General features: G+C 45.2%; 1 protein-coding gene across 12 annotated transcripts in view; it reads right to left on the minus strand.

Moving 5' to 3' along the window:
• The window catches only part of RHBDL3 (rhomboid like 3), a 144,217-nt gene that overhangs the window by 36,824 nt on the left and 83,683 nt on the right, over window positions 1–23,710 (minus strand). The gene's annotated exons all lie outside the window — the stretch shown is intronic.

Genomic DNA, 23,710 nt, shown 5'->3' on the forward strand with positions numbered 1-23,710 from the left:
ATGCATACACTTCAATGCGGAGTGGCTATTGGAGATGACAATTTGCTCGTACTGACTTTTATCATGCTGCTTGGACATACTTGCCTATTATAGGGATGGGAACCTGTGGCTCTCTGGATGTTGTTGGACTGCAACTCCCACCAGGCTCAACCAGCATGGCCAATAGTGAGAGATGCCAGGAGCTGTGCTTCAGCAATAGCTGGAGAACCATGGGATGCCCTGTCCCTGTTCTATACAGAATGACTGGGGCGAAAGTTATTGATTTAATTGAAGAAATTAGTGGATGCATCACAGGACTGTGTTTATTTGAAAGGAACTGTCAACAATAACAATCTCAAACAATAACAACAAATTAATAGTAAGTATTTGTTGGAAGCCACCCAGAGTGGCTGGGGCAACACATTCAGATGGGAGGAAGAGGAAGAGGAAGAGGAAGAGGAAGAGGAAGAGGAAGAGGAAGAGGAGGAGGAGGAGGAGGAGGAGGAAGAAGAAGAAGAAGAAGAAGAAGAAGAAGAAGAAGAAGAAGAAGAAGAAGAAGAAACAAAAAAATGGGCTTTCCTTTGTAGTAGAAAAATGACATTACTATCTGATTAATTTAAAGGAATCTGTACAATTGCACTCATCTCAAACTTTGCTTACTTGAACGAGCACCCCTGATTTTAGTTTATTAAGTAGTTCTTGCTCATAACTAGAACTGGGAAATATCTGGTTTTCTGCATCGTGATATACCACCAGCTAAGTATTGCAACATACTGATATACGACAATGTGTGAAATAAGGATGGAGACATGCAAAGGCATTGGCTGGCTTCACGGTTTTTCCTGCATTGTGATTTTTGCATAGCATACACACACATCATGATTTGTGATATATTGCCAGGTCAAAAATTATGAAACCAGTAACACAATATGCTGGTTTTGCATTCTTTTTCGCTAAGCCCTAACTGCCCTAACACACATCATGATTTGTGATATATCGCTAGGTCAAAAACTATGAAAGCAATATAATGATATGGACTTCAAAGCAGTTTTCGGAGATATATCAAAATAAATATACTCATAATGAATTGAAACAATGGATTCCAGCTTAAGATATATAGAGGGCTGTCCTGAGTTAATCACACAACAGCAATGGACTGTATAATGTGTTTACAACCCTAATCTACTGCATGCTTGTCATAATAGTTAATGCTGCTTTGGTTGACAAATACCGGTTAACACAAGTATTAGAAATGTCTCCCACAAGAGAGGAGAATTTGACTCGTATTTAACTTTGTAACGCTGTGAATTCTCCAGTGATAAACTGCTGACAGTAAACTGGGTGCAGACCCTGGCTCCAGCATGATTACAACCTCTTGTTTTGGCATATGCCCCCTAGTATTCATACATTCCTGCATAATGAAGTGCAGCAAGTATGCGGGATGCTCCAACAACACACGCTGTGAAAGCTCTTGTGCAATTGCCAAAACCCCTGCCAAGAGCCCTTTACTCCAATCCACTACAACAGTTTCGTTGACATCTGCTTGTACATAGCTGCCAGGCCTCACTCAGTGTGAAAAATGAAGCACAAAAGCATTAGAACCCCCGCCCTTCTTTTTTCCTTGGCTCATGGCCTCAGCATATCCAAGCCCAAACCTTCTGCTTTTCAGACATACAATAGATACAGTGGTACCTTGGTTCTCAAACGCCTTGGTACTCAACGACTTGGAACTCAAACACTGAAAACCTGGACGTAAGTGTTCCGGTTTGCAAACTTTTTCGGAAGCCAAACATACTCTGTTTTGAGTGCCACACTTCCATTTTGAGTGTTACGCTTCCATTTTGAGTGCCACACTTCTGTTTCAAGTGTTACGCTGAGGTCTATCTGCTTTTGCTATATATTTTGCGTTTTTGTAGCTCTTTTTTGTTTTTGTGACTGTGTGGAACCCAGTTCAGATACTGATTGATTGACTGACTGTGTGACTGCAGCAAATTGTTTATTGCTTTCAGTTTATGGATCATGTTAAAATGCTGTTTTAGGGGTTGTTTTTAAATGTCTGGAACACATCAATCCATTTTGCATTACTTTCTATGGGAAAGCATGCCTTGGTTTTGGAACACTTTGGTTTTGGAACTGACTTCTGGAACGGATAAAGTGAAAGCAATAATCATTGCACTGTACTATAAAATAAATAAGACAGTATTGTAGATGATAAAAATTAAAATTATTATTATTTTCTTACCTGCACTGATGACAGTCATTGTTTGGATGGGGAGCTTTCATCCATTTCCGCAGTCACACAATCAATCAATCAATCAATCAATAGCTGAACTGGGTTCCACACAGTCACACAAAAAAACCCAACAACGCAAAAAAGCCTCAAAAACAAAAACGCAAAATAAATAGCAAAAACAAAAGAGCCAAACTTAATCCATTTGACATCTGAAATGTTTGAAAACCAAGGCACAGCTTCTGATTGGTGAAGATACCCCAGAAACAATAGTCGACAGCCGCATCGGATGTTCGGCTTCCAAAAAATGTTCAAAAACCAGAACACTTACTTCCGGGTTTTCAGCGTTTGAGAACCAAGGTACTGCTGTATAGGACTTTACTGAATTGGCTGCTTCCATAAATTGTTATTTATGGAAGTCCACAGGCACCCCACAAGCAGACTTTCTGCGACTTTTTCAGCTGCAGAAATGCAGCACAATGAAGCCCCTCTACTCTCCCTCAATCGCTGTATCTGCACGGCAGGAAAAGATGTGCCTGATTATTATTGAGCAGCTGTTAGAAGTATGAAAACCCAGCCAAAAAACACTGGCAATGCTAAAGGAGAATGCTGGACTAACTAGATCCACCACTGAGCTTCTTCACAAAAGTAGGAACGCCAGAGTGTCCCCAAGTGCCCCAGACACTCTCTTCCAGGGAACACGCATGAATTGGAAGCAGAAAGCTTGCTATGCAGACATTTCCCTGCTTTCAGGTGCAGGACTGTAAATCACGATACCTGAGCAGCCTTTTCTTTAAAGCTGCAAATAAGGGTCATGAATTTTTCCAAATTGCTGCATGGCAGTAGCAATATATCCCAGCGAAGAGCACAGGAGACCCATGATTGTCACAGCCATACAGTTTCATAGCTTTCTTCACAATAGAGTACAGTTCAAATAAAACCCTGTTCCATTTAGAAATGGCATATGTAAAGAAAAAGAAGAAAAGTGTTTGCCTTACAAGAACATAAAGAGTCATTCTGGATCAGTCTGGCATCCTGTTCTCACAAAGGCTAATTCGATGCCCATGGGAAATTTGGAAGGAGAATTGTTTGGTTTGGACTGCTGGGTGGCATGAAAACATTTCTCCCCACTTTAAACCAATAGCAGACTACGAACAACTAACTGTTAAAAAGGAGCAACAAGGCTTAAATGGCGGAATACCATAGCAAACATATTCAAAGCTGGTTCTGCAATGATCCCTGTTAGCCGCTGTTTGTGACTGGGTCCTGGGGTCTGAGATTTGCAGTTACCACTCCCTTAGGCTCAGAACTTCTTAGTAATTGGATAAATACAGCAAGGAGAGCAATAATGAAGATGTGTATCTTTCGGGTCAAGGGTGCTCAGATTACTGCAGTACTGTCCCTCAGCCTCCTTAAGTCGAGGGTTGTACCACCCATGTTCCAAGAGACGATTGAGAGGCACCTCCAAGGTATAATGAAGTATTGAAATAGCATCAAGCGTGTTCCACAAACTTCAAGGACAGCTTCACAGTTTTCACCTTCCAGGCAAGAGACGGAGGATTAAAACAGGTAACTGTAGGTACATACACGCATGTAATCGAAATAAGAAAAGAAATGCATATTGACTAACTAAACATACCCATATAGGTAAAGGTACCCCTGACCATTAGGTCCAGTCGCACACAACTCTGGGGTTGCGGCGCTCATTTCGCTCTATAGGCCGAGGGAGCTGGAGTTTGTCCATAGACAGCTTCCGGGTCATGTGGCGAACCAGAGCAGGGCACGGAAACGCTGTTTAGCTTCCCGCTGGAGTGGTACCTATTTATCTACTTTCACTTTGACATGCTTTCGAACTGCTAGGTGGGCAGGAGCTGGGACCAAGCAACGGAAGCTCACTCCGTTCGGGGATTCGAACCGCTGACCTTCTGATCGGCAAGCCCTAGGCTCTGTGCTTTAGACCACAGCACCACCTGTGTCCCTTAAAAATATACCCATATATAGGTGGGCAAATACACATTTGTCCTTGAGACACCTGGTTAGTAGAGTTTCCCACATGAATCAGGTATTTGGGTTTTAATGACTGTGTTAGTAAGCCCATGAACCTAGAGAAGGAAACTCTTTATGGGACTTGATGAAAAGACCTAATTTTCAAGATTCAAGCCTTAACCATGACAAGTGAAGATTATCTGTCTCCCAAAGAGTAATTGTGAAACATATGGAGCAGAAACTGGCAAATTGTCTGCCAGCCATGAATGAGGCAGTCAATGCAGTGCTCTCCATACATTGCTGGACTACAATTCCCATCATCCTACACCATTAGTCATGTTGGCTGGGGCTGACAGAAGTTGCAGTTCAGCAACATCTGGAGAATACCATGTTGGTATCCCTAGACTGGAATTACAGACCAGATAGTTCTGGATATTACTGTACCCATAAGTCTTCTGTTTATAACAGCCATGACTCATGAGCAAGAGCGAAGCATAGGCTGCAACTCCTGGAGCCCAGCTGGTGCCAAATGTATTGTTCTGCTTTCCTTTGGACCACATCAAGTGAGACCGAGAGGGGAGTCTTGTCATCTGGGCAGCTCAGAGAGAGACCCCATACAAACTGCCTAGGCTTGTGCCTTGGAGAGGTCGCTTTGGGTGCTGTGATTCTCCAGTAGTTTGACTCTTTTTTTCAGGGAGTCAAATATATTTTTATAAAGATTTCTTAGTTTACAAAAGTATGCGCAATGTCTTTTTTTCCAAGTTACATTTTCTACAGATCAGTTTCATTTGTTGAGACATTAGTGTTACAGTAGGAAGAAAAGGGGGAAAGCGGTGGAGAGGGGCATGTTGAGTGGGGTGGGGTCGGGTGGCACTGCTTCTATTCTACTTAGTGTATGTGTGGGGGTTTTTGTCAGCATCACTTGTGTGGGAAACTGACATAGGGATAAATAGAAGAAGACGCCTTCACCCCGATATGGTTACACTTTATCACATACACAGCCCAACAAGACAACAACAAGCACTCACCAACAGCATACAAATCAACCTGGCTAACCTGATCCAAACACACCCACACCCACACACCCAACTCACACATAAAAACAAATTTCACTACAGCCAATCAAAGACAACCAACCACACCCTAGGGCAACCCCAACCTCTCTCACCACCAAAGGAATACAAGCGAACAGTAGTTTGACGTCTTGAGACATACGGGTGCCAATGGCTGCAGAAGAAGACACTGGCCCTTCAACAGAACAGGAGGTAGCACTCAGGGGGTGGGGTTTCCAGTTAATGACAGGCTGGCCCTGCTCTAAATCTCAGCCAGTTCCTCCAGGACCTCACTGAGACAACAGGGATGGCTGGATTCAGCTGCAGAAGCACTGTCCTCGGTGCTGAATTCACTCCTTTGGTCTCCCATCCAGATGCCTTTGCCTTGGAAACCAGGAACCTTTGACTTCCCCTTACTTGAGCTATCGTCCCTCCTCAGTGGTGGGCATCCTTATGGTTCACAACAGCCCCCTCCCAACCCAGAAAAAAACCTTTACATTTTCGCTACCTATTTTGAAGCAATTTAAAAATGAACAAGCAACCCAATCAGATTTGAATGTGATGACACTGAGGGCATACAACGTTCATTCACTGCCCTTATTCTGAATAGCAGAGTAGAAGAAAAAGGAATGCATCCCCACTGTCAAGGCAACCAAGCTAAGGCCCCAGGTTCTTGTGCCCTGCTGGTGCTTTTTCTGCCTACTGGGAACCAAAGCAGCAAGCAATCAGTCTGGTTTCCCCTATAATGGGGACATGTTTCCTTTACCCCTTGACTTCTCCACAATGGGCAAATACTGTTGCCTTTTTTGCAGCACCTGGTGAAAGATCATTGAAGGGGGAGCACATTTATTTTCAATTTTTATTTTTGTTACTTTTTTAAAAAAAAATATAGAATTTACCTTCCTCCTCAAGTCATCCAGCTATTATATAAATAAATATATATGTTGATTTTTACACACAAGGGTGAAAAAAAGGAGAATAATTTTCAAGGAGTGTTGTGTGAAAAGGTTCCTGAGGACAACACCTCCCACTGCAGCACAACCCTCACTTACACCAGAGTGGGAAGTTCTCCTGCACAAACCTTACTGAAATTAACAGTGTCCTCACACATCTCTTCATTTTATAAGGCTTAAGTAAGAGAACCATGCCCATGGATTGCGTCCCACCAAGGAAATCAGATCTGTCCATCTCTCACTTGTTTGTCTTAATTGGATTCAAAATATGTTCACCTTGGCTCATGGTGGGACCACCTCCACAAAAAAAGCACACTCACTTCCTTAAATAAGAACAATGAAGATGTACCCATGTCCCACAAATATGTCTACAGAGAAGGGATTGGTAACTTGTGGCCATCTAGACCAGGATGATTCAACTTTTCATATGAAGTTAGCCACAAGACAGGTTCTCCATTGCTTCTACGGAATGTCAGCCACCTTCATTTGATCCATCTCAAGGAAGGTACTAAGCAGCGTGGTCACATACTAAAAATAATGCATAAAAACTAAATACTTTTATTCTAATTTGGATAGAAGCTGGGGTGAGATGTGGAAGATGAATTGATCCATAAGAGAGGAAGAGTTGTACCATCAAAATTACTCCTAAACCCTGCTGTTCGCAGCATGGTTACCAGCACGCAGCAGAATCAAGTTATGATTATTATTATTTATATACAGAAACCCAAATAAGCAGAAGATGCTCTGTGAAGAAGTAGGAATTGAAGGCATGCAAGAGCTGATATCTGTCCAGCGAGGCAAGCAGCAAATTAAACCTTTCTGTTCACAACACCTATCTGTGCTTACGTTCCATTAATTTTACGAGGGCCTGAATATTAGTTGCTTTTGATCACATCTGGGTGATAAAAATGCCAAGAGCCATTTAAACTGGTAATCTTACAAAAGCAGTAAATGTTGGCATTAGGAGATGAAATTAAAACCCTTAGGGAACACACTGACAGTTCTCTAGAGAGGACATGTCGCATAATGACCTAACTTCATCCGAAACAAGCAACAACAGCAACAAAATAATATTCCTTGCTTCTTACGTATTAAGAACAATCACAGTCCACCTCTTTCAGTTTCCCAAACGACTTTAAACTTCAAAAAGTTACATGTTTAAAATTTTGTTTCAGAATATCAAGATGATCAAGGGTCTGGAAACCAAGCCATATGAGAAAATGTTGAAGGAGCTGGGTATGTTTAGCCTGGAAAAGAGGAGACTGAGAGGAGATATGATAGCCATCTTCATATATTTTAAGGGCTGTCACGTGGAAGAGGGAACAAGCTTGTTTTCTCCTGCTCTGGAGGGTAGGACTCGAGGCAATGGCTTCAAGTTACAAGAAAGGAGATTCCCACTAAACATCAGGAAGAACCTTCTGACAGCAAAAGCTGTTTGACGGTGGAACCGTCTCTCTTGGGAGGCTGCCTCTCTTTCCTTGGAGGTTTTTAAGCAGGGATTGGATGGCCATCTGTCATGGATGCTTTAGCTGAGATTCCTGCATTGCAGGGGGTTGGACTAAATGACTCTTGGGGTCCCTTCTAACTCTAACTCTTGTAATGAGGACTCCTAGATGTTTTTTCCTTAAGCAATGGACACAGGCCTGCTGCTTCAAACATGTACGTTTCTTAGAATGCAGATCAGTGTAGAAAAGAAGTCTGTGAAATTTGCATGCTCAAGATGCCCACTTTCTCCAGCACAGAGACACTAAGGGTGTAGCAGTTGACACGACTGTTTAAAGCAGCCCTCAGCAAATAAGCAGAACTTGGAGAATAATTTTCTTGCTTGGCAGGGGGTTGGACTCGATGGCCCTTGTGGTCTCTTCCAACTCTATGATTCTAATTCTCTCCTAAAAGAACAGGTAAGCAGCAAAAGCAGTTGCGTGTCGAGACCCCGCTGCCACCCCCCGTTGGAAAATAACTCACACAAGGACACAGATATTAGGTTTATGTTATTGGGCAAATTTGGCCACAACTTTATTGAATTACAGAATGCGAGCGGTATTGGCTTAGGCATTGATTGGACCCAACTATATGTGACTCCTGCCCGCTGTGCAGGAAGTCCGGTAAGGGTAAACCATGGGTAGGGGGAGCCCTGTCGATGCAAACCAACTCAAGCTCCCTCTGGTGTTCCTGTCGGGGTCGTGTCAAGGCCCTAGCTGTTAACCGCGTTTCGGACAAGATCAATGGTCCTGGCCACACACCCCACCCAGCAGATTGGCTGGCCGGCCGGGCTCTGATGCAGCCGGGATCCCCAGGCAACGGGGGACAAAGTCCCCCGCCCCTGGTGGGGAGTGGGTGACCACGTGGTCCACCGCAACTCCTCCCCACTGGGAAGTGGAGCGGATTTCTACACAAGAAACCCATACCAATTCCACAGTCATGTCTTCTGCTAAAGAAACCTAGGATGCATAATTTGATGAGGGTGCCGAGAGATCTGCAAGAGTTCTTTAGCACCAGTTTCCAGGTCAGGAGTAGGGTGTTGTTGTTGTTGTTGTTTTTTTTTGTGTGTGTGTGTGTGTGTGTGTGTGTGTGCGCGCATGTGTTGGAAAGGCGGGGAAGTAATAAAAACATACCTGAAATTCCATCTTTCTTCTCGGCCTTTTAAGAGGCAGGGAACTGAAAAACTGGAATATTAATTTTCTTAGCTTAACTTGTGTATTTTCTGGCATCTCTCACATTTTGTGATATGATAATAGTGCTACATAGGGCTGAAGCTGATGCAACATGGGAGACTCGCAACTGGCTCTATTTTGGCCCTCGGTTTCTGAACTGTCTTGTATTTTTGTCTTGATTTATGGGAATGCTTTCATGCTCACAGCCCCCGGCTAAATGCAGCAAAGAAAGTCTGAATCTGTTGTGTGGCTTTGCTTGCTTAGCTCTTGGAGCTATAAGATTCTGCAACTGCAGTGGGCTTCCGGTTTTAAATTTAGTCTATTTGTGGGATCAAGGTCAGATACGTTATTTATGTACGAGGCAGCACCTTTTTGTTTTCTGCTTAATATACATTCCACCTTATATTCAAACCTAAAAAAACCAACCCAATACAGATATCCAAACAGTATGGTGATCACACACACAAAGAGTCCTGCAGGATCAGACCAAAGGCCCAACTCTTTTCTCTTCTGTTCTCATAAATTTGTATACATTCTGCCTCTTGTACTGGAGGTAGTACCAGCCATGATGACTAGTAGCTATGAACAGCCTTATCCTTCGTGAATTTGTCCGAACCCTTTTCAAGCCATCCACGATGCACAGCAGTAGCAAATTTCACAGTGTAACAAGGAACCTGTGTGAAGGAGCATTTCCTTTTGTCTGCCTTGACTCTTCCAATATTCTGTTCCATTGGATGGCCCTGGGCTCTAACATTATGGGAGAAAAATCTCTCTCTGCCCACTACGCCCACAGGACACATAATGTTCTTCACCTCTATCAGACCCCCTCCTTACTCACCTTTCTTCTAAACTCTCATCATAGGGGAGTGCAGAAGCATTGCGGCATTTGCTGGCGCCCGGGGCATGTGTGCACATGCACACACGCCAGGAGGGACACAGAGGGCTCAGGGAGCCTACCATGCCATTCCAGCTCTTGCTACCAGTGCCAAGTGGGAAAATCACACTGTCTGCCCACAGGACCTGACACGCCGACGTGGCCCTTGGCAGGCAAATCCCTGGGGTGGCCAATCAGCAAGGCGGCAGGGGATGCGGTGGCAAGGCCAAGCCAGGCTCTGGGGCTCAGAGACCCCCAGCAGCAGGCAGGGCAGGGAACCCTGTGTGGGGGTACGTTGTTTGTGCCCTCTCAGAATTATGTGCCTGGGGCTACGGGGCCCCCTGTCCTGCAATGCTGCACCCCGGGGGAGTTGCTCCAGCCCCTTGATCATTTTTGTGGAACCTTTTCCAGCTCTACAATATCCTTTTTGTGAGCAGAAGTGAACACAATAATCCAAATACAGTGGTAACTCTGTTTGCGAACGGGATCCGTTCCGGAGCCCCATTCTCAACCTGAAAGGAACGCAACCCACGTCTGCGCATGCGCGGGTCACCATTTGCTGCTTCTGCGCATGCGCGTGATGTCATTTTGCATGTCTGCGCTTGCGTGAGCGGCAAAACCCAGAAGCAACCCTTTCCGGTACTTCCGGGTTGCCGCAGGATGCAACCTGAAAAGGCACAACCTGAAGCTAACATAACAAGAGGTATGACTGTACAGTTGCACCCGAAAATATGTGTATATACCACTGTAATGATCACGGCAGTTCTATTTTCCTATAGATCCCTAACATGGAATTTGCCTTTTTTTCCCCCACAGCAGGGTCAACTGTTATGTTGAGCTATCAGTCTACCGTAATACCTAGATCTCTTTCCTGTTCAGTGACCACCAATTCAAAAACACGTGGTTAGGATTTTTTTGCCCCTGTGTGTAACACTTTACACTTGCATACCTTAAACTTTATTTGCTATTTTAATGCCCATTCACCCACTTCGGAGGGATTCTTTTCGAGCGCCTCACAATCTTTTAGTTTTTACTATTCTCAGCAATTTGGTGACACCAGCAAACATGGTCACCACACTTCTCATCAGTGTTGTTTTTCTAGAAAAAGAGGTACAGTTGTACCTTGGTTCTTGAACGGCTTGGTACTCAGCTTGCTACTTGGTACTTGGCTCCCAAACGCTGCAAACCCAGAAGTAAGTTTATGAAAGTTTTTCAGAAGCCGAATGTCTGATGCGGTTTCCACTTGACTGCAGGAAGCTCCTGCAGCCAATCAGAAGCCATGCTTTGGTTTTCGAATGGTTTCGGGAGTCAAATGGACTTCCAGAAAGGATTACGTTCGAGAACCAAGGTACGAATGTACTGGAAGTCACCATGAACACCTCCCTTGTTCTCTTATAATGGCAATGGCACCCACCTGAGAGGTGCCAGAACTGAGTTCTGGCTGAAAAAAGTTCTGCTTCTCACCGATATTCATGTCTGCGAGAGAGCATTTAAATGTGTGTGCATTTGAATAAATATGGACGCGGGTGGCGCTGTGGGTAAAAGCCTCAGCGCCTAGGGCTTGCTGATCGAAAGGTCGGCGGTTCGAATCCCCGCGGCGGGGTGCGCTCCCGCTGCTCGGTCCCAGCGCCTGCCAACCTAGCAGTTCGAAAGCACCCCTGGGTGCAAGTAGATAAATAGGTACCGCTTACCAGCGGGAAGGTAAACGGCGTTCCGTGTGCTGCGCTGGCTCGCCAGATGCAGCTTTGTCACGCTGGCCACATGACCCGGAAGTGTCTCCGGACAGCGCTGGCCCACGGCCTATAGAGTGAGATGGGCACACAAACCCCAGAGTCTGTCAAGACTGGCCCGTAACGGGCAGGGGTACCTTTACCTTTACCTTTATATGTACAAGTATGTCCCTTATTTTGCCTAAGCTCAAAAGCAGTTTGTCTTCCTTCTCATATGCTAATATAATTGGGTAACATAGACATAACTGCATAATTATAAATTTTATGTTCATGTGTAGGGTTTTTGAGTGGGAGAAGATCAGATATACTCATTCGGCTCACGCTTATGACTGCAGATAGGAGTATTTGCTTCTCCTCCAGCTCAGAACTTCTCTCGACAGTCTGCAGCATGACTATTCGTTTTACTCATTTTAAAGCATTAGAATTGGGCATGGTGGTGAAATGTTGTTAACTTAGGTGTTGATAGGAAAACAGAGGCAATGGATTTCAGCCGTTTATTTTCACCCTTTCAATTAAAATGCTTAAAGCTCCAGAGGCCAACACTGCACAAATTCTAGACATGTTTTAGTTCCCATTCTAGTTCAACTCTTTATCACCTGTATACATAACCAGTATAGTAAAGGTAAAGGACCATTAGGTCCAGTCGTGACTGACTCTGGGGTTGCAGCGCTCATCTCGCTCTATAGGCTGAGGGAGCCGGCGTTTGTCCGCAGACAGCTTCCGGGTCATGTGGCCAGCATGACTAAGCTGCTTCTGGCAAACCAGAGCAACACACTGAAACGCCGTTTACCTTCCCACCAGAACAGTACCTATTTATCTACTTGCAGTTTGACGTGCTTTCGAACTGCTAGGTTGGCAGGAGAAGGGACCGAGCAACGGGAGCTCACCCCGTCGCGGGGATTCGAACCGCCGACCTTCTGATCAGCAAGTCCTAGGCTCTGTGGTTTAACCCACAGTGCTACCTGCGTCCCAATACATAACCAGTATACAAAGGCACAATTGAATCACAATTAACCTGAGTGCATATCGTAAAGCTTCTAATGTCGAAACTGCATAACCTCCGCAGAGCCTCTTTCCTCATTACAGATATTTTAGGTGTCACGTATTCAGAAATGTGACAACCAGGTTGTTTGAAAACACATATATCACACAGGTCTATTTGCCAGAAGCCGAGATTGGCTGCAGGCAGCACCCTGCCAAACCTGGATTTGTTACTGAGTAATGTGAAAAGACCTTACAAACCCCAGGCAACATTAGCTTACTATCACTGCCTATAAAGTATCATCTGTTCTCTGCTACACCCTACCAGAAAGGCTCCCATATGGACACAATTCGCTTCTTTGATTTCTGCAGTGGCATAGTATTATTCTTTACGAATCGAGTATGTAACCTCTAACTGAAAGAACAGAGAGTCCATTGTAGGCTGGCATGTTCAATAGTTCAGGTCCAAAATACAAGGAGGGGCCACCCTGCTCTTCTCCCCCCATGCAGTTGATCTGTGGCTTCTTTAATAAGCAGGTTATTAAAGCTGGAGGCAGAAGTACAAAAAAAGGGGGGGGAGAGAGCTAACGGGAGAAAATATATTCAGAGTCATTAAAGACTTGTTCTCTCCAAAGTGGTTTATTGGAATATTCAGCAAGCAAAGAAAAGAAGCAGACTTGGGTTATTTGCTAATGACACATGATGCACTCTCCCAAAGCACATTCATGCCTGATCTGTTCTCATCCTGAAGCAAAGTTCTTAACCTGAAGCACTATTTCTGGGTTAGCGGAGTCTGTAACCTGAAGCGTCTGTAACCTGAAGCGTCTGTAACCCGAGGTACCACTGTACTTATAAATCAGGGGTGTGGAACCTGGTTGCCATCCAAATGTTGGTGGACTGCAGCTGCCATCATCCCTTTACCACTGGACACACTGGGTGGATTTTGATTGAGAGTTAGAACTCAACAATATCTGGAGGGCAACAAGTTCTCCATTCCTGGTAGAAATGCCATGCGACCACTACAATACGCACGTCTACCAGAGTTAAATGTCCTTACTAGATCATTCTTAAGTATTTTTCCCAACTCGTCAATGATGGAATGATCATTGCCACACGCAATGGCTTTGACTTGCAAGAGCCTTTAAACTGCAATGCAAGAACAAGCCCTATGATATGGACTAGGAAGAGGAAGCGATATTCAGTTAAGCCAGGTTCTGAAAATGTCATTAGTAGTAATTATACCTATGAATAGAACTGACGCCCTAAACAAGGATTCATAAATGTTATATTGTTTTCATTATTTATTTATTTATTTATTAAATTTTTATGCCGCCCTCTACCCATAGCTCTCAGGGTGGTTCACAAATGTTGGCTGGGTTTGATAGCTAACCATTGATTTCAGTAGCCACTGAGGCTTAGCTTTGACATCACCTATTTTTATTTTTTAAATCATTTTTAATTGGTTTTCACACATATTTTCCAGCATATCATCCTTTTAAACATCATTTCAAAATCTTGGGCTATCACAGCCTAAGACTTCCTTGTACCTCAACTGATGGTTTTCTAAAATCCTTTCTAATTATGCATTTTGTTACTACAGTTATTGCTATAGATTCAAATCTTAATACCTATTCTTAATTCTCTTCACAATAATTTATATATTACTCCTTGCAAAACTTCTTTTAACCCTACAAGGGATTTCAGTTTGGTTACAGTTGCTTTCCAAATACATTGAAAGCTTCTTCCATTCCTTTAGGAAAGTCTGGTCCTGCTGGTTCCGAAGACATCACCTGTTTTAAAGAGGTGAGGTGGCACTATCCTTTTGTTCCTTTTGCCCAGAGAGGTTTTTTAAAAAAACAACAACAACAACACTACCACATGGGAAGATCAAGAGGCTCTGTAGATGAGTGTGTTTGCAGCAACCCTTTCCCTTCAACAAATGACACATGGATGCAATAAGGTAAAGGTAAAGGGACCCCTGACCATTAGGTCCAGTCGTGGCCAACTCTGGGGTTGCGGCGCTCATCTTGCTTTATTGGCCGAGGGAGCTGGCGTACAGCTTCCGGGTCATGTGGCCAGCATGACTAAGCCGCTTCTGGCGAACCAGAGCAGCGCACGGAAACGCTGTTTACCTTCCCGCCGCAGCAGTACCTATTTATCTACTTGCACTTTGACATGCTTTCAAACTGCTAGGTTGGCAGGAGCTGGGACAGAGCAATGGGAGCTCACCCCGTTGGGGGGATTTGAACCGCCAACCTTCTGATCAGCAAGCCCTAGGCTCTGTGGTTTAACCCACAGCAATACAGCCAGGAAAGGATGCTAAAGGCTGGGACTTAATTAGATGTGGCCTCCAAAAGCTTGGGGAAACACTTCAGTCTCTAATGTGTGGTGAGAGCTCATGAGAGCTGTACCCTTCCACACCTTAAGGGGAGGGAATTCCACAACAGGGGTGTCACAAAAGAGAAGGTCCTACTCTGGGTTCCCACATGTCAAGCAAGGTTCACCAGTGGGACCATAAGCAAAGCCCCCCGCCTTCCCCCTGCCAATCACAGGCTCGTAATACAATTCATAAAAATTACATTTCTTGTTACATTTGCAAAGCTATGCCCTGCAATTCTAAGATGGTGTGATGCTTAAAGCACCGTACGCCCTAGGAATCTCATTTGCTTAAAATAAATAAATAAGATATTGCAGATGAAGACTGTACTCCACAACTAATATGAGAACTAATATTCGGAAAGGAGTTTTTAATAATAAAAAAGTTTCTCATACATATATAATTAAAATGTCTATTCTAACTGACATTTCACTTATCAAAGTTCCAGCTTTCTAAGTGATTTGAAACAGCTGAGCAATCATGATGGAGGATGAAAATTTCATTGCCAAGTTCCACTTTAATAAGCATAATGATGAGTTGCCAGACTATTTCGCTTGGGAAGACACCCTGCATGAACCCCACTTCAGATGGCCTGGAGCTGATAAGCAACTTCAGATGGCAACTCATAGGTCTAGTGAGACTCTTACCCCGTCAAGAAATAGCTTGTTCCCTGTAAGATGAAGAACTCATGTTCTTCATGTTAGAAATGGCATACTACACTCATACCTCATCGGTAGAGTGCATGCTTTGCATTCAAAATGTCCCAGGTTCAGTCCTTAGCCTCTGTAGGGTTGGTTCAGACTCCTGGCTGAAACCCCAAAGAGCCACTGCCTTTGTAGAGTAGACAACATGGAGCCAAAGGGGGGCGATAGTCTCAACTGGTACAAAGTAGTTGCCTGGGTTCCTAGATGGGACCAATGGGAAACATGTTGACAATAAAACATTGTATTGGTAGGGTGTCAGGGATTGGCAGAGCTCTAAAGGCTGTGCAATGGAGGGAGGGGACCAGGAGCACCACCAAGGAGAAGAGGTCAATGATTTATGGTGTCTGGCTCTGGTCACAAGGTGGAAACCAGGCCAGGGAGTGGAGGAAGAGCCAGGGTAGTCCAAGACAGGAGGGAGACATGCAGGATGTGGTAGAGGAAGAAGGGACGATTCGGGTGTGGGACAGTAGATTCAGTAGATTCCCCACCTCCCCCCACCACACTGGAGAACGTCTAGTCTAGGACTACAATTCCCATCATCCCTAGCTAACAGGACCAGTGGTCAGGGATGATGGGAATTGTAGTCCCAAACATCTGGAGGGCCGGAGTTTGCCTATGCCTGGTCTAGAACCTAGAGTCACTGCAGGTTAACCTGGCCAAAGCCTTTCCCTGCTTGATGCTCTGTTTTTATCTCTCCAGTGCAACTCAACACTTCTCCCAACCCACAGCAAAGGAAGTGCTCAGCCACATTCATAGAACCATTAACTTAAAAGTGCCCTGACACATCTATACCTCCACTCCAAGCAACTATAATTAGTACATGGAACAGCTACCAGTAAGTGAGACTGCTCAAGCGCTCACATGCTTAAAATTAAGTACTTTCTTGGACTTCTGCCAAAGCGTTCCTTCCCTTTGCCAAATACACGCTCACCTCGAAAAACAAGCTTCTTCCATCCTTTCAGAACCTTAGTTTTCAATATTTATTCCAACATTTAATCCCAGAAGAGAATGCAGAAGATTCTGAGTGCCTTCCTAGATTTTATTTTATGAGAGAGAGAGAGAGAGAGAGAGCGCAATATACCAGGCTTGTGGGTGGTAGAGAATTGTGGCCACATCTGGGAGAGGAATAGGTGGGAAAGCAAGCACACACAGATCATGCTGAAATGGTCAAAGTCAAGCCAGGAGATCACCAATTGAGCACATTGGTCAGTGCTGGTCTATGGGTCAAGCAATAAACTGATATGAGAAGTCCAATCTGATACACACTCCAAGTGTCCCTATTTTCCAGGGACAGTCTCATATTTACAGAAGCCATGATGGTTTCTGATTTGATCCCTGAATGTCCCACTGTTCCTTAGGACGTCCCTATTTTCATCAGGGAAATGTTGGAGGGTGTGGAGTTATGTGAACCCCGATTCAAGGAGATAACCTTTAGAAGACATCTGAGGGCAGCCCTGTATAGGGAAGTTTTTTAAAAATGTATAATTAGGTTTTCATATATGTTGGAAGCTGCCCAAAGTGGCTGGGGCAACCCCGTCAGATGCATGGAGTATAAATTATTTTTGTATTATTATTCTGGAATAGGATGTCCCTATTTTCATTGGGGAAATGTTGGAGGGTATGCTGTACATGCACATAGTCAAAGAACGCGGGACGCGGGTGGTGTTGTGGTCTAAACCACAGAGCCTAGGGCTTGCCAATCAGAAGGTTGCGGTTCAAATCCCCGCAACAGGGTGAGCTCCTGTTGCTCAGTCCCTGGTCCTGCCAACTTAGCAGTTCGAAAGCACGTCAAAGTGCAAGTAGATAAATAGGTACCGCTCCGGCGGGAAGGTAAACGGCGTTTCCGTGCGCTGCTCTGGTTCACCAGAAGCGGCTTAGTCATGCTGGCCACATGACCCGGAAGCTGACTGTGGACAAATGCTGGCTCCCTCGGCCAGTAAAGCGAGATGAGCGCCGCAACCCCAGAGTCATCCGTGACTGGACTTAACAGTCAGGGGTCCCTTTACCTTTATTTTCATTGGGGAGATGTTGGCGGGTATGCTGTACACACATAGTCAAAGAACAAGCCCAGAGGTCAGGAGCGGGGAACTCCCATTGTCTTGACAAGCCGTCCTGTTTTCTTTGGTCCTCTTATTACTGTTTCCATGAAGAAGCTGGCAAATGCACCGCCATGCTCTTTCCTGGGGAACAAACCAGATCTGCAGAGTACTGCGTTTCAGGCCTCTCCTGTGGCTCTCTGGGAAAGTCAGTAGGCTCAGCCACAGAAGCCAGAGTCTAAGTGGCACAGGCAATATCTGGAGCCACCTCACCCACGATGCCTCCCTCTAGGGAAGGACCCCTTCTTCCGGGTGACTTGTGGTTGGCCTCAAGAGGTCTCCTGGAGCATCATTACCTGCTTCTCTCTTACAGTGGTGGCACTCTGTGGCAGGTGGGCACCACCACTGTACCAGCCACCATGTGGCACCGCAGAAGCATTAGCTGCAACAAGCAGGCATTTGGTGTAGTCATAGGTCCAGGGACTTGCAGCAGACAGGATGTACAATCTGCCACCTGCTCTGCCCTGCTACCTGAGGCAATGCCTCATTCTGCCTCATTATAGGGCCGGCCATGTTGCAGCCCCCAACTCTCTTTCATTAAGGACCTGCTGCCCCCTTTTATTCCTTCCAGCACGTTTTGACAAATACTCATTGACTGCATTGCAAGATTTAATTGATTCTTCTCCGCAGGCCACCAGGGAACTGAAAGAGTAACACCAGCACAGAGAAGCTTTATAGCAAAGCACTGGGAGATATGATTTATATGCTTTTTATGTCTGCACTACAAAAGCATTCCTAGGCACTGTTTTTAAAAAATCAAAAAATCAAATAAAAAGCCAGGTCTAAATTTACATCCTCCCCATCCTTTCCTCTTTGCCATTAAAACTACAGAGAGGACATGGCACGTAACTCCTTAAAAACTCTTCCCACAAAAAGATAATAAAACTGTCCTGGCAATATTTAATCTGCAAAATGAAAGCGGAAAAAAGAGACAAAATGTTTGCTTCTCTTTATCCATCACGGTGGCTTTTTTCTTTTCTTTTTACCAGCTCAGAGGCTTCCTCCCCCTTCCTTCAAATCCAAGCTGGAACAAGGACATTAATAAGTGCCACACAACAGACACTCCATCAGCGGAGAATAAAAACGTTACCCCTCTACTCGGCTTTTACAGTGGAAGGCTGAATAATCTGTAGCTCTGGGAGACTGAATTTTATAGGGATGAGTAGTTAATACAATGCCGTGATTTCCCAAGGAGCAGAGAAAAACAGTGAGGTAATAATAACAAAGACTGTAAGCACAACAAATTGTGTTCAAGGCTAATTATGCTCCCCCACCATGCTTGCTCTTTCTGATTTTAGGCATGTCTCCCAACCTTCAGAGTTGAAGCTAACAACTGGGTCTCGTACGTGGAACAGTTGGTTCTGCAAGGCAGCTCAGGCTAGAAACTAAAGCCAGGTTGCAAGGCATGCGATGATTTGTTAGACATACCCTGATCCACCTAACACCATAAGTGTGTGACCACTACTAGCACAGCTCCCTGCACCAGGGATGGGATTGCACTTATCGATTAGATGCCCATTTTGTCTCAAATGCTTGTTTGCTGTCTCAACAAGTCATAACACTGGCAGACCCATCTCTTGCGGATTCTGGCACTGATGAGGTGGTTCAGCGCCACATTTCCAACTCCACAATTCAGCTCCTACTGATCCTGCCTAAGACCGATCTATTTCTGCATCTTTCCAGTGCTAGACTACTATGTGGCTCTGCAATCCAGGCATGTAGTAAAACAGTCACATAACATATGCTCTACTCTGCACAGGCATACTGGACGTAGCCAACCAATTCTCATTTTGAACACACCTACTGGGTAGTTTGTTTGAGCTGGCCTTTTGCAAAAGAGCTATGATGCCACTAGAGTCATCTGCACCTGGGTCACAACCTGTCAGGAAACTGACATCAGAGCAACAGGCGAAGGAGAGGCTCTCTGATTCTGCAGGAGAAGGAACAAGCACTAGGGGGAGACGCAGCTTGATGGAGGGGGAAGGAAATCAGCGTAACACCAAGGAGCCAGGAGAGCAAATGGGAGAAGAGGTGGAAGGGCTCTGGGATTCTTCCTTGGAAGTCAGTGAGGAGAGCCCTGGTCCTCCACTACCCACGCCCTCCTTGCGCAGGAGACTTCCGCGCAATGAGAGGCAGAGACGATTGGGAGTCAAACAACTCTTATGCTGGCAACGGTTTAAGAAACGCCCACAGACAGACTCTGCGAGCGACTGAGGCAGCCACGCTGAGATGGGCTGTGCAGTCAGGACGGTTTAACCCAGGCAGCCTAGCCCCAAAAGGGGACAGTTTACGCACGAGTAACTCCAAACCACTACACAACCCATCTCCTCTTAAGGCAAAAGAAGTTCAGCTTGGAAAAAAGGGCCTTTTCACAGACCAAAATGACACCACCTTTTCATAAAACCAAAAAAAATCACGTGAGCTTCCATTTGCCACATTGCCAGCAGCAGGGTGGATCAGTTATCACAGATTATATTGGGAAAGCAAAACAGGCTGCTTTCCACTGAGGCAAGTGACCAAGAAAGGGCTTTTGCCCATGAAATAACAGCCATCAACATAGGACCTCAATATGCAGAAGGAAAAAGGTTAATGGTTTTCCTCAAACAAGTTTGCTGTGAGGAATGAAGCGAAGCTTGAAAGCCAAGACTGAAAACCACAGGAAAACAGCGGGTCTCTTTGGCCTCACTGATTTTTTTTTTTTTTTTGGGGGGGGGGGTTGCCTGCACAGTGCAATGCTTTTCACTACATGTGAGGGAGAGATAGAAGCCAAACCACCCTGCTTCCCTCTGATGGTGTTTTCGTTCCTTCAAGGGCAGCTTCTCCTTGCAGCCCTTGTTTTCTTGAATGGAGGAAGTCTACCATCCTGTTCTCCTAGTGGCGAACCCGATACCCGTGGGAAGCCTGCAATGAGTGCAACAGCACTTTCTGTATAGAGGGCAAGGCGTAGAATCACAGAATCATAGAGTTGGCAGGGACCCTCACAGTCTAATAATAATTATTATTCATTCATACATACATACATACCCTGCCCATCTGGCTGGGGAAACCCAGCCACTCTGGGCAGCTCCCAGCAGAATATTAATAATAATAAAAAAGAGATCAAACATTAAAAACTTCCCTAAACAAGGCTGCTTTCAGGTGTCTTCTAAAAGTCAGATAGCTGTTTATTTCCTTGACATCTGATGGGAGGGCGTTCCACAGGGCAGGCACCACTACTGAGAAGGCCCTCTGCCTGGTTCTCTGTAACCTCACTTCTCACAGTGAGGGAACTGCCAGAAGGCCCTCGGAGCTGGACCTCAGCGTCCTAGCTGAACGATGGGGTTGGAGATGCTCCTTCAGGTATACTGGGCTTTAAAGGTTTGAATTGTGCTCAGAAACGAACTGGGAGCCAATGTAGGTCTTTCAGGACCGGTGTTATATGGTCTTGGCGGCCACTCCCAGACACCAGTCTAGCTGCCGCATTCTGGATTAGTTGTAGTTTCCGGGTCACCTTCAAAGGTAGCCCCACATAGAGCGCATTGCAGTAGCCCAAGCAGGAGATAACTAGAGCATGCACCACTCTGGTGAGACAGTTTGTGGGCATGTAGGGTCTCAGCCTGCGTACCAGATGGAGCTGGTAGACAGCTACCCTAGCCCAACCTCCTGCAATGCAGGAATCCTGTCCACAGCCATCCCTGATTGGGCTTGAACCACCAACCTTCTGGTTAACAGCCAGACATACTGACCCACTGTGCCACCTAAGGGTAGGTTGTACTGATGCCTGCCATTCATTTTATGAAGGTGATTTGATTATAGCTACATAACTTGTGTGTGTGGAGGGGGTGGGGTTTAATTGTTTATTTTCTTGCTTGTCTAAAACTTGGATTCCTCCCACCCGCTCCCCGCTGGGATACGATTTCAGCTTGGAGAAAGTGAGACCCTGGGTTGTAGAATCTGGTTTACATTAGACAATATGTGAGGCTTCAAGCAATACTGCATCAACTCTGTTACAGCCAAATATTTGTTTTGGAACAGAGAGCATTTTGGTGGGTAATCATGTTGAGGGTTGTTTCTAGAAGTCTGCCCAACATTTGCAAAGTATCAAAATACCTGTTCCCTTCCATGGAGAGAGAGAGGGAAGATATTTTTCTCCCTCTAGCCTCCGTTTCTAAGCATTTCTGCTCTATCGAGTTCATTTGCACACCAGGAGTAATGTTTAACTTGTCTCATCGCCACTCCATCCCATCTGCTCCCAAGGAAATGCAAGTTCTGTAATCAGAACAAAATTATGCAAACACAAAACTTCTGTTGTCGGCACAGTTTTTCCGTGGGAAGTTCATGCTGCTCATTTCACTTTGAGCCTAATTGCCCGAGTTTCGTAGAATTTGAGACGTTATTGCAAAGATGTGGGGGTAGCGACAGCTGCAGGTAAAGAATGAAAACAGTTTTGCAGCAAAGGGCTCTGTATGAATCTAGAGCAAAGGCAGCCATCCTGAGCAAGGTTGGCTCCCTTTCAAAGGATGGAGACCCCCGTGCACTTAAAGGTGGCATAAGAGGCAGAAATCAACTGGTGAGGTTTTTATCTGCAGGAATAGGAAAGATTTCCACCTGTTGAATTTTGTCTCCAGCGCAGTTGTGAAAGGCACAGAGCGGCTTGTCAAAAATAAATGGTAGGGCCAACATCAGGAAGCCGACTGGTCAGGGGTCGCTTTACCTTTACTGCAGGGTTGTAACTTGAGAATATTCTCAAGCGCCGTTTACCTTCCCACCAGAACGGTACCTATTTATCTACTTGCACTTTGATGTGCTTTCGAACTGCTAGGTTGGCAGGAGCTAGGACCGAACAACAGGAGCTCACCCCATTGAGGGGATTCGAACCGCCAGCCTTCTGATTGGCAAGCCCTAGGCTCTGTGGTTTAGACGACAGCGCCACCCATATCGAGATACATGCAGTATCAAGAGGCAAATAGACAGATCAAGGCAACGCACGAGCAAGCCCCTAATAATAAGGACCTCATTGTCCTCTCTAACCCTGCTTTGCACCTGCCTCTCACCTAAGTCACATATTGGAAGGCTGGCAAGCAGGTGGCTCTCAGCACCGCAGCAGCTGCCTCCTCCTTTCCCCGTCGACACGTCTGAAGAGGAGCCTGGCTGAGGCGCAGCATCCAAGTTGCTGTCACATGTAACAAGCCTGCCCTTTGTTTTCAAGGGGGGAGACATGCTTGACCTGGAAGCGGAGACTCCGTCTCTACAGGGGATCCCACCGCCCTGCTGCTCGAGCTTTGTTGCGCTTGCAAGACGCTGTGTGAAAAAGGCGACCTGAGCAGGCCATGGCTGCCAAAGGCAAGTTATGGCCCCAACAAGGATCCCAGTGAATAATGCCTCTTGCTGTAATTAGGCTCCAGCTCATCTCATCATCACCGATGGTAGCAAAGTTTAGTTAAACAGCTTTGTGCTTTATCTCTGCCTGCAGCTGTTGCTATTTGCTTACGATGGGGCTGCTAGCAAGTGCATTTTTCCCAACAGTCTTTTTTGTGGTAGAGAAAGAAAGAAAAGAAAATGCCCTGCAAGACAGCAGGAGCAAAGGAAAACACATGTTTGTTTTTGGCCAGTAAAGGAAAAACAAAATTTCGGGAAGATTTTTTTTTTAACCCACAGCCATCAGGATAAAAAAGGAGCCCTCTTGCCAGCACCATAAACAAAACAGGCTGCAATCCACATGCATATGTATGAGAGATAATTCAAAAGGCAACATTTATTTGACTGCTTTTATAGCTTTCTTCTGGAAAGCAGTGAGTGCGGGTCTCAGTTTCTCTCTCGAAAAATATATTAATAGTTATGCCAACTGAATAATTTTCTAGGAACGTTTTGTTGTTGCTGTTGTTGTCCATCACATCAGCTTGCTGTTGAGTGACCACTGGGTGAAATGGAAATGGAATCCATCAGTTTCAATTGCATGCACTGGTCACAATCGTAATTTGTATTCCTGTGTTCTTATCATCTGAGCACAACTTTTAGAGTCTGCCTCCGCTTGCTGCCCTTAACATTTCGTTTGCTTCATTTCTTGTTGTCCCTTGTGGTCTCTATATCTGCTGTACATACATGCTTCTTTCTC

This window comes from Podarcis bocagei (assembly GCF_964188305.1).
Source record: "Podarcis bocagei genome assembly, chromosome: 2".
NCBI lineage: Eukaryota > Metazoa > Chordata > Lepidosauria > Squamata > Lacertidae > Podarcis > Podarcis bocagei.